The 10815-nt window shown below is 38.9% G+C and overlaps 1 pseudogene across 1 annotated transcript; it reads left to right on the top strand.

Annotated features, from left to right (window-relative positions):
* Positions 1 to 8450: 8450 nt before the first annotated feature.
* LOC147614202 (uncharacterized) lies at positions 8451 to 10547 on the top strand (annotated as a pseudogene). Its single transcript, XR_015263087.1, has 4 exons — positions 8451 to 9312; positions 9765 to 9860; positions 9983 to 10050; positions 10129 to 10547. The product of XR_015263087.1 is annotated as an uncharacterized LOC147614202 (transcript).
* The last annotated feature ends 268 nt before the right edge of the window (positions 10548 to 10815 follow it).

Below are 10815 nucleotides of genomic sequence, written 5' to 3'. Positions count from 1 at the left end.
CACTCTCTCTTACATGCATGCATGCACACACACACTATCACACACACACACACACACATGCGTATGTACACACATACACATACTCTCTCTCTCTCTCTCTCTCTCTCTCTCTCTCTCTCACACACACACATACATGTAAATATATATTATATATAATATTATGTTTTATTATATTTAGACACATATACCTAAATATACGTGTGTATTTATAAAATAAATAAACACACACACACACACAATTTTAATTAATATTAAATTTTAATCGATGGGGACGCATGGTGAGGTGTGCTTACTCTTAAATAAATGTATCTTACATACAATGGCTTTTGCTTTTCTTTACAGTGAGAGAGAGAAAGAGAGAGATACCTACACGTTGAAGTTTTCATCATGAAGCTCACCTTTTAAAAGGGAGGCCCCTATTTTTTATCTCAAGAAAATCATTACGTAAGAAGGGATAGCTCTCCTTTCAAAAATTGAAATGAAATGAGAGAAGAAAATTTAAATTTAAGAAAGGGGAAGGGAGATGGCTGGAGAGAAAGACACATGGTACGGGGAGAAATAGAATAAAAAGAGCATTGAAGCTAAGCGTGAACCAGGGTTGCATTATTGAAAGATGTGAGATTCAAATTCAAAATTGCACCCTTTCCAAAATCCTCCTTTCTAGATGCCCCCTTTCTCTCCTTCTTCTCTCCTTTCTCCTTTTCTTAAACTCTCCCTCTCCTTTGGCCACATGGATCCTTGGGTACTCGTGCTTTATCTTGTATAGATGATTCTTAGGGTTAGTCTCCACACATGCCTGAATTGCAACTAGTTGCAGCTTTGGAGATTTAAATGCAATAAGATAAAGTTATCTCAACTTGTTTGTGGTTGTGAAGTTGACAGATATGATTTTGATAGGTTGAACTCACACCAGTTGTTGCTAGTTTTTCCTAGTGTGAAATGGCAACCCTTATTAACTAACTCAATAAATACATATCTTTGGATTTTTAAAAAATATTTGAAGTCTTTTAAAATTTAGGAGTGTTGATTCAATAACTTTTACTTTTGTAAATGCAATTTACAACTTGTGCACAACATACTTCAATGGTTGATATATGCAATTTACAACTTGCGCATTTACAACTTGTGCACAACATACTTCAATGGTTGATATATGTCCATGGTGGTTTAGTCCGATAAATTTTGATGTAGCTCAAATATTTCTAATGGCATACAATGAAGAGTAAGTGACATGCAATCTCATTTATAGTCTTAGTATTATGCCCTAAATTTAATGTATATTTTTGATGTTACTTCTAATTGCATGTTGTAGTTCACACTAGAGTTTGATCCTTTACGATATGAAATCCAAGACTTGTTACTTGGCCAATTCAAGTGAAGGATTCCATGGCACCATGAGACAGTAAGTCCACACAATCATTATTCATATATCATAATGAGTTGGAGAGAGAGAGAGAGAGAGAGAGAGAGAGAGAGAGAGAGAGAGGGAGAGAACTTTCAGTATTGACAACAGTAATGTTTCGTGCAGATCAATTAGAAATTTAATAAATGGTCTCAAGGGTATAATTCAGGATCCACTGCTAGAACACACAAGGATTGTGAGATGTAGAGTCCCGTAGAGCAGCAGTAGCAACAAGATGGCCATAGTTGCAGTTGGAGGGTGTGCTACAACGCTGTAAGATCCCTAACCCCACTGCGCAACGAATTCAGGGGTGCTAGCAGTAGAAATAGCACTTCTTGTGCGGGGCAGGATCCCACACTCGGGGCCTCACCCACGGATATTCAGACAAGAGACTAATCCATTGGTTCATCCAAAACCAAACTCGGAAAAACTTCCCTTTCTCGGAAAGCACGGGCGATTCCTCCAGGATAACTTTTCTCTAACGTAGTCAAAAGCCTTAACTAGCTGAACTGATCTGACCGAACCCGTAAGTCCCATAGTCAAATCAAAGGAAAGATTGCACTTGGATCATAGAGATCAACGCTTTTTTCCTCATTGAGAGGTACAGCCGTTGATTCTTTTCCATAGAACAATTTTTATCCAGGATTTACTTCATCTATCGTACCAACAAAAATTTAGTCTCATTTTAGGGATCCATCAGTCTAGCCTAAACCTATCCAGTCCCATGGGTTAGCCAACCACCCAACCACTATAGTAGTGATGGGATCCAATTAGGAATTCGGTTAGGTTTTGTCCCGGGTATCAGGGACCCCAGACCCCCTAGCCGAAAATTCATGCAAACTTAAAACTAGTCACACCACTTACACACCCAATCTGAAATTGCCTTTTTCATAGAATCAGCATCTTCTAAAAACAATCTTTTAATGAAACCATGGTGTCACTGATCATAATCGTCAAAATCTCCGGTTGAATCCTTATTTCCAATCATTCCTTCATCGGTGTACCTATGGTATCATTGGCAACCAAAACGCTTCACCACTTGTCCACTCAGGGGCCTTTTCGATAGTTCCTAGCTCATAGTAACCGGCAATATATTCACATATCAAAATGGAATCTCCGTTGAAGATCAGCAAGATCAACTAACGAATCCATATAAAAGAGCCATGGACTCATCCGTTGAGGACTAGCAAGGTCAATCAAGTTCCAACAATATTTCCATCTTTTCTCATCACTCCACATCCTTTCACATTAGTCCCCATCTTTTCTCATCTTCCTACAATTTTTTTTCTTCATCGATCCCTATCACATCACATCATTCCCACATCAAATCACATCCAATGGCGTCATCCACACATTAATCCACATCATCCACATCAATCCACATCATCCATACATCCATCCACATCAATCCACATTATCCACACATCCATCCACATCTTCCATACATCCATCCACATGTCAATCCACATCATCCATACATCCATCCACATTATCCACACATCAATCCACATCATCCATACATCCATCCACATCAATCCACATTATCCACTCATCCATCCACATCAATCCACATTACCCACACATCAATCCACATCTTCCATACATCCATCCACATCAATCCACATTATCCACACATCAATCCACATTCATTTCATAAGTATTCCCATTCTCATCTAATCACATCTTTTTCTATCTCATCACTTATTTCCTCATTTATCCTCATCAGATCTCATCCACTTGCATCTACCCATACATCTCACCACTTCACATACATTAACATCTATCCAGTTTACATCGCATCTTATCACATCCATTTCACATCACATCTCATTCATTCACATCCTGATTCACATACTAACACATTCATTCACGTCCCTTATCGTTCATTCACATCCCGATTCACATCACATCACATCCATTCACATCCCTTATCATTCATTCACATCCCATATCATTCATTCACATCCTTTATCATTCATATCTATCCAATTTACATCACATCTCATCGCCTCTATTGTCATTCATATCCATCACATTCACATCCACATATATTCTTCCACATACATCCACATCCATACTTATCACATACACATCCACATCTATCCTTTCACATACATCCACATCCATACTTATCACATACACATCCACATCTATCCTTTCACATACATCCACATCCATCCTTTCACATACATACATACACATCCATTCTTTCACATACATCCACATCCATTCTTCACATACATCCACATCCATCCTTCACATACATCCACATCCAACCTTTCACATACAACCACATCCGTCCCATATCATTCATTTACATCCTGATTCACATGACATCTCATCAAATCTATTCACATCACATCCATCCATCCATTCATTCACATTTATCTGATTCACATCACATCTATCCATCCATCCATTCACATTTATCTGATTCACATCACATCTATCCATCCATCCATTCACATTTATCTGATTCACATCACACCTATCCATCCATTCATTCTTTTATAAAAATCAACTTCTGTGGGGATAACACTTTTATAAAAATCCTTTTATACATCTATTTATGCATAAATTCAATTGTAAGGAAATAACACTTTCAAAATAAAAATAAATTCCTTTATGCATCTTTCTATACATAAAATCAAAATTCATGAGAATAACTCTTTTGAAATAAAAATAAATTTCTTTATGCATCTTTCTATTCATAAAATCAAAATCAATGAGAATAACTCTTTTAATATTAAATAAATTTCTTTATGCATCTTTCTATGCATAAAATCAAAATTGATGAGAATAACACTTTTGGAATAAAAATAAATTCTTCATGCATCTTTCTATGCATAAAATCAAAATTTGATGAAAGTAATGTTTTTATAATCAAAATATTCACAATATACATCTTTCTATGCATAGAAATTAATTCTAATGAAAATAACACTTTTATAATAAAAATATTTCTAATATGTATTTTTCTATGCATAGAATTAAAAATAACACTTTTAGAATACACAAGCGGTGGGGATTACTCTTTTTGAATAATAAGAAGATAAAACTTATTTCACAAAATTTAAGAAAATTTTGCCATAACCTCCTTTGTATGGCTGACCATTTTGCAATTTTTTCTATCCTCAAGTTACTTAAAAATTATCCCAAATGGTTTAAAGCATTCTAAACTAATCAAATTCCACTTTTAAAAGAGAAACAACATGAAAAGTTTAATTCTAACAATTTGATTACTTATCTATAAAGAAAGGCAGAATTTAAGAATGAAGAGAGGGGGAAAGCCTTTCCAACAAGGCATAACATCATTTCTTCATTTTAAAGAAAACAAAAATTAGAAAACCATTAAAAGGAATAAAGAAAAAGTAGGATTTCTAGCTTACATGAATTTTTGTGAGCTTTCCTTTGGCTTGATGGTTTGAGGGATCTACTCTTGTTTGCAACAAGAGTGGCCACCAATTCTTTGAAGAGGAAAAGGTCAAAAACTAATGAATTATCAATAAATTCACTATTTTTGGCTCTGGGGAGGAGGAGGAGTAGAGCAACAATGCATAAAACACTCTTAACCATTTACAAAGGGGGAGGCTTCATTTATAGGAAAAAGTGAGCCTCTAAGCAAGCAAACTAATTCTAGAATTTTCCAGATCAGTTTGGTCAATTTTTGACCATTTTTAGGTCAGTTTAGCTTACTTTTTGGATCTAGTTGAAGAAGGAGAGAGGAGAGATGAAAATATCTCATTATTTGTGAGTTTAAAACTCAACCACACTTGTGAAATAGGCGCCTCCTTCATGAGGGGAATTCCCCTACACTGAGGTATTAAAAATGCATCATTTCTTCTAAATATCTCTTCTTTTTTAACTAATAACCTTGTCCTTAGTCAACTCTTCTCATCTTATGTGAGTATTTACTCATTTTTGGGGGATTTTCTTTATTTCTTCAATTTATCTCCTCCCTACATTTGGATTAATCTAATTGGCCCCTTAGAACCTTAATCTAAAATTTTCAGAAAATCTGGACCCTTAGGCTAAGGCCTTTTGAACAAGTTATAATTTATTTCTAATGCACCTTCTGAATTTCTTTTTGAACTTCTGTTTCGGGAAAATTTATTTTAATAAGAAGAGATATTTTTTCATCCAAAAATATCTAAAAATTGAATAACATCTCTCTAGAATATTTTCTCTCTCTAGGTCAAAATAGGGTAAAACAGGATCTTTCTTTTATTTCAGAGAGGGGAATAATTATAAGATCAGAAGGGAAGGTTCTTACACCTACACACCTCAAAAGCCGGAGGGAGGAATCTTACAAACGCAAAGTTGCTGCTACAATTAGTTCTCTCATTGCCCGTAGAAAATGTAGGCATGCTCTTTTTTTTGCTTTCTGTAGAATCCATGATTATCAGAATACTCCGATGTGGATTTAAGGCTATTCAGGGAAGAGAACATTGAGCATATTATTCTCAACATTCATAGTAGGTCGCCTAATATCCCTGATGCGTTTGTGCCTCCTCCACCACGGCCATGACTGACTAGGACCACCGCCACGGCATTACCATTGAACACAAGTCAATTAGTTAGTTGTTGAGCTTCCAGAATCTGATGGATCTAATGACGTCGATTTAGAAGCTTCAAGATCCCGACAACAGCAAATTGCACCACTGTCCCAATAAGCGCAAAGTCAAGCTTCAACCCCGCAACAATAGCAAGCTTCTGTTCTAGAAGAGCAAGCTTCCCGTCCGCAAGAGCAACCACCCCAAGAGCGTTTGGAAGAGCAACCACCCCAAGAGCATCCCGAAGAGCAAGCACCCCCTCAACGACAAGCTTCACTGCCCCAATAACAAGAATCTTCCCACACCCAACAACAAGAATCTTCCCACACCCATCAGCACGCTTCGTAGAAAAAAAAGCACATGCTATCAATGTTTTAAACATCCAATAAGAAAATGTAGAATATTTGTCTTAGTTTCTATTGCTCTGAGAAATACAAAATGTTGTCATGATGATTGATGTAACTATATGCTGTCAAAAATACATTTATCTCCATTTTTAATGATTTATCTCTATGTGATGGTCGTTTGCACCATGAAAACTTGCGTCCTTATAATGTATTTACATTGAATGGTCCTTTCTTTTCTCCTTGGTACCTATTTCCAAAAATCAAAGTAATGTATATAAGTAATAATGATTATGGCATAGTTTTGAAATGAATACTTTTTCGAGGTTAGATTGAATAACATATCTTATGGTCGTTGCACTTGAATACATAATCATCAGCCACTTGTAGGTTATCCTCATTTACCAAGTTTGTTCTCACTTGATGCAGTGAGATGTTTGACCTTATATTGAGTACTGTCAAGAGCTCATGTTCATTTTACGTACCTCATGAGTAGGATGAGTTTCACAGACAACTATGGTGTGTATGCATGCGTGTGTGTGCATGTGTGTAAGAGAGAGAGAGAGAGAGAGAGAGAGAGAGAGAGAGAGAGAGAGAGAGAGTTTCTCTGTGAGAGAGTCTGTGTAAGAAGAGAGAGCGAGGGAGTGTGTGTGTGTGTGTGTGTGTGTGTGTGAGTGAGTGAGAAAGAGAGAGAGAGATAGAGATAGACAAAGAATTTCTATATGTGAGAGAGTGTGTGTGGGAGGAGAGTGCATTAGTGCATGTGCATGTGCAGGGGTGTGTGTGTGTGTGTGTGTGTGTGGGAGAGAGAGAGAGAGAGAGAGAGAGAGAGAGAGAGAGAGAGAGAGAGAGAGAGAGAGAGAGAGAGAGAGAGAGAGTATGCATGCGTGTACATGCATGTGTGTGTGTGCTTGAGACAGAGTGAGTGAGTGAGTGAGAGAGAGAGAGAGAGAGAGAGAGAGAGAGAGAGAGAGAGAGAGAGAGAATGCATGCGTGTGCATGCATGTGTGTGTGTGCTTGAGACAGAGTGAGAGAGAGTGAGATGGTGGGCATGCCTCGGGAGAGAGAGAGAGAGAGAGAGAGAGAGAGAGAGAGAGAGAGAGAGAATGCATGCGTGTGCATGCATGTGTGTGTGTGCTTGAGACAGAGTGAGAGAGAGTGAGATGGTGGGCATGCCGAGAGAGAGAGAGAGAGAGAGAGAGAGAGAGAGAGAGAGAGAGAGAGAGAGAATAAAACTAGATTTTAATAAAATATCAATATAAACATAAATTAAATAAAAATATATATGTATGTGTGTATATACATGTGTGTGTTTTTATTTACACACACACACACATGTATGCATATATGTAGCATGTGAGAGAGACATACACAGATATGCATCTATATGAGAGAGTCACACATGCACACATGCATATACAAACACACATGCACACACACACTCACATACGCTTGCACATATATATATAGCATATGCATAGATGCATACACATACGCACACATATATGTATACACATATGCATACAAGCAAAAACTTTATGCATACAAGGAAAAACTTTATGCTGCAACAACACGCAGGTGATCTACTTATCACTTTTAAATTAAAAAAAGCTCCAAATTATAAGCATTTATTTCACTTATGGACTTCTACTACATATTTAGCTTTTCCACCCTCACTTGCAAATCACAAGTGTGTTGGATGCATGATGATGTGGACTATATGACGATTGAAAGCCCAAGCCATTCTACTCTTCACTATGTTGTGCAAGGGAGGAGCCAAAAGAGAGCAAGAGGTAGGCATTTATTCCACCAACTTAAGACTTGTTTTTGGCTGGAGAGCACCAATGTGAGCAGGTCGAGCATGCATTCAATAATAAGTCAATTTTATAAATTGATGTTGCGTCTACATTTTCCGCACTCACTTGTAGACCAAAGTCGTTGGGTGGATGGTGGATGAAGAGGTTGAATATATGATTCCAATCCTACTCTTCAGACTTCATTATGTCTTGCAAAGAGGGGGGGGGTGCAAATCAAATCAGAGGCGTTGGATGGATGAAGATGTTGACTATATGACTCCAATCCTACTTTTAAGACTTCACTATGTCATGGAAGGGGGGAAGGAAAAAAAAAAAAAAAACCACCCAACCCATGGTATGGTATACTCAACAACCCTAACGTTTCCAATGGTATACTCAACAACCCTACCCTGGGAGGGTATGGTATACTCAACAACCCTAACGTTTCCGATGGTGTACGCAAGTACCCTCTTGGCGTGAGTTTGTATTCAATGCCACGAGAGTAGGTGAAATGCGCATACAAATGCAGCTTCTAGCGATGAAGCATCTGCTAACTGATGCACACGCCACCCATGGCTCCTGCAGCATCTTGCTTTGGCTTCAGCCTGGTTCAATGGCGAGACAAACAGCTTGACTCCTTCTTCCGCAGCTGCGGCCTCCAGCAGCAGAGCCTGCAAGTCGATCCAGAAACCACCATCGCCTGCTGGTGGAAGCCCTCGCAAGCAGAAGCAGAGAACGCGAAGCCAGCCGTGGTTCTCATCCAGGGCTTTGGAACAACCTCTACATGGCAATGGAGCCAGCAAGTGAAGCCCCTGCAGAAGCAGTTCAGCATTTATGTTCCCGATCTCGTTTTCTTCGGAAAGTCTGTTACAACTTCCCCACATCGCTCGGAGATTTTCCAGGCTCAGATGGTGGCGAGGGCCATGGAGGCCATGGGGGTATCCACATACAGTGTTGTAGGCACCAGCTATGGTGGGTTTGTGGCCTTCAGGCTGGCCCATCTTTTCCCAGAGAGAGTTGAGAAGGTTGTCATTGCGAATTCGTGCGTCTGCATGACCCCCCAGGACAACGAGGAGCTTCTCCTTAGGGCCCGTCTTGATGCAGTTTCAGACCTGCTCTTGCCGCGCACTCCTGCAGCTTTGCGTTCCCTCATGGGCCTCTCCATCTTCAAAGCTCCCACTTTCCTGCCCTCTTTCATGCTCCATGATTTGATCCAGGTGAGTTCATCCTGCATTCTCTTGCTCTGCACAAGTGGACATACTCTTCATTTATATGTGCTTTGTGATGGGTTGTTGACACATGGATCATGTTCTATATGCTGAGCCCTGAGGCTGGTTACACTGTCGCAACGACATGGTGACGCAATGCATATCCACTTCCCATCTCCATTGTCTGGGCAATCAAGGCTGTCCATGAGCTATCTTAGCTGCTCATGACAAGCGTTTATGTAATCAACCTGATACTCCTAGTTTGTACATACTTCAGTCTTCAATGGATGGCTTTGCATCCTCCATTTTGGGCCTGGATGAAGCTTTGTTCTTTACATGGATGAAAAAGATTCCTGCTTCTGATAGTTAATGTTGTGCTTTGTTTGTGATGCATCGCTTTTTCAATGATTATGTCAATCTTATGTTTTTAGTCATAACAGAGTAGGAATGTGTTTTTGCAGTACTTTTACATGGAGAACAGGGAATAGAGAATTGAACTCTTGGATGGTCTCCTAATAGGGACACCAGATGCAGAACCTTTGCCCACCTTAACACAGGTATAGTGGGAGAAACCTACTTTGCAAGCACCAGTCCTTGCTTATCTTTTGTATGCCTGGCAAGCCTCGAAGCCCCTTTCATTAGTCTATTAACACCTAAAGGACTCTTAATGTTTGATCAGAAAGTTTTGATAATTTGGGGAGATCATGATGGGATTTTTCCTCCAAAATCGGCACATCGTGTTAAAGAGTGAGCTTGCTGTTTTACTAGCACATAGATGTTGTGAAAGTGAAGTGCAACTTTGTGATTTAAGGTTGCTAACCATAGGTCTTTTCTGGGGGGCGTGGAGTTGAATCAAAGCAGGCATTTAAAGCAAAACGCTGAGTTGGTGATTATCAAAAATACAGCCCATTGTGTGCAAATGGAAAATCCACAAGAATTCAACAGGCTAGTGCAAAGTTTTCTGCTTGGTGAGGGTGTCTTAACGAACAGTATATAGAAAGTTGATGGCTTTGGTTAGGTATTAAAACAATGGGAGGATTGCTCACCATTGCATGTACAATTGGAGCGTTGAAGCGTTTTTGGCAGATGGTTAGCTTGCTTCAATCTACCTCACTGAGGCATGAAGTTGCCAATTTAAAACCCTGACACCAATTGAAAGATCTAATAACTCATTCTTACTCTTATTTCTACATTATTGAGAAACAAATAAATGGATATTGGGTGCATTCATGCCAGATTTGATGCTTTGACTTGTACCTGGATTTATGAACTCGCGTGGAATGACTTTTTACTTAACCTAAGGCATGTTTACTTTCCAATGGCGGGAAGAAGATGCTCTTGAATAGGAAGAGTATTAGAAGGGTGATGATTGTTGATTGCTTGTGGATACAATGTCTTTGGTACTGTCAATTTCATGATCATTTTCCAGGCTGAGTGCCTAGCATTGGTAGGCATCATTTCCATATGTTGGGTATAGTATGCATATGTACTGGCTCTTTTTTTGGTGGCATG

Source organism: Cibotium barometz, chromosome 42, assembly GCF_041138505.1.
Source record: "Cibotium barometz isolate CiBa-2024 chromosome 42, ASM4113850v1, whole genome shotgun sequence".
NCBI classification, from domain to species: Eukaryota; Viridiplantae; Streptophyta; class Polypodiopsida; order Cyatheales; family Cibotiaceae; genus Cibotium; species Cibotium barometz.
This window is presented reverse-complemented; position numbering and strand designations above follow the sequence as displayed.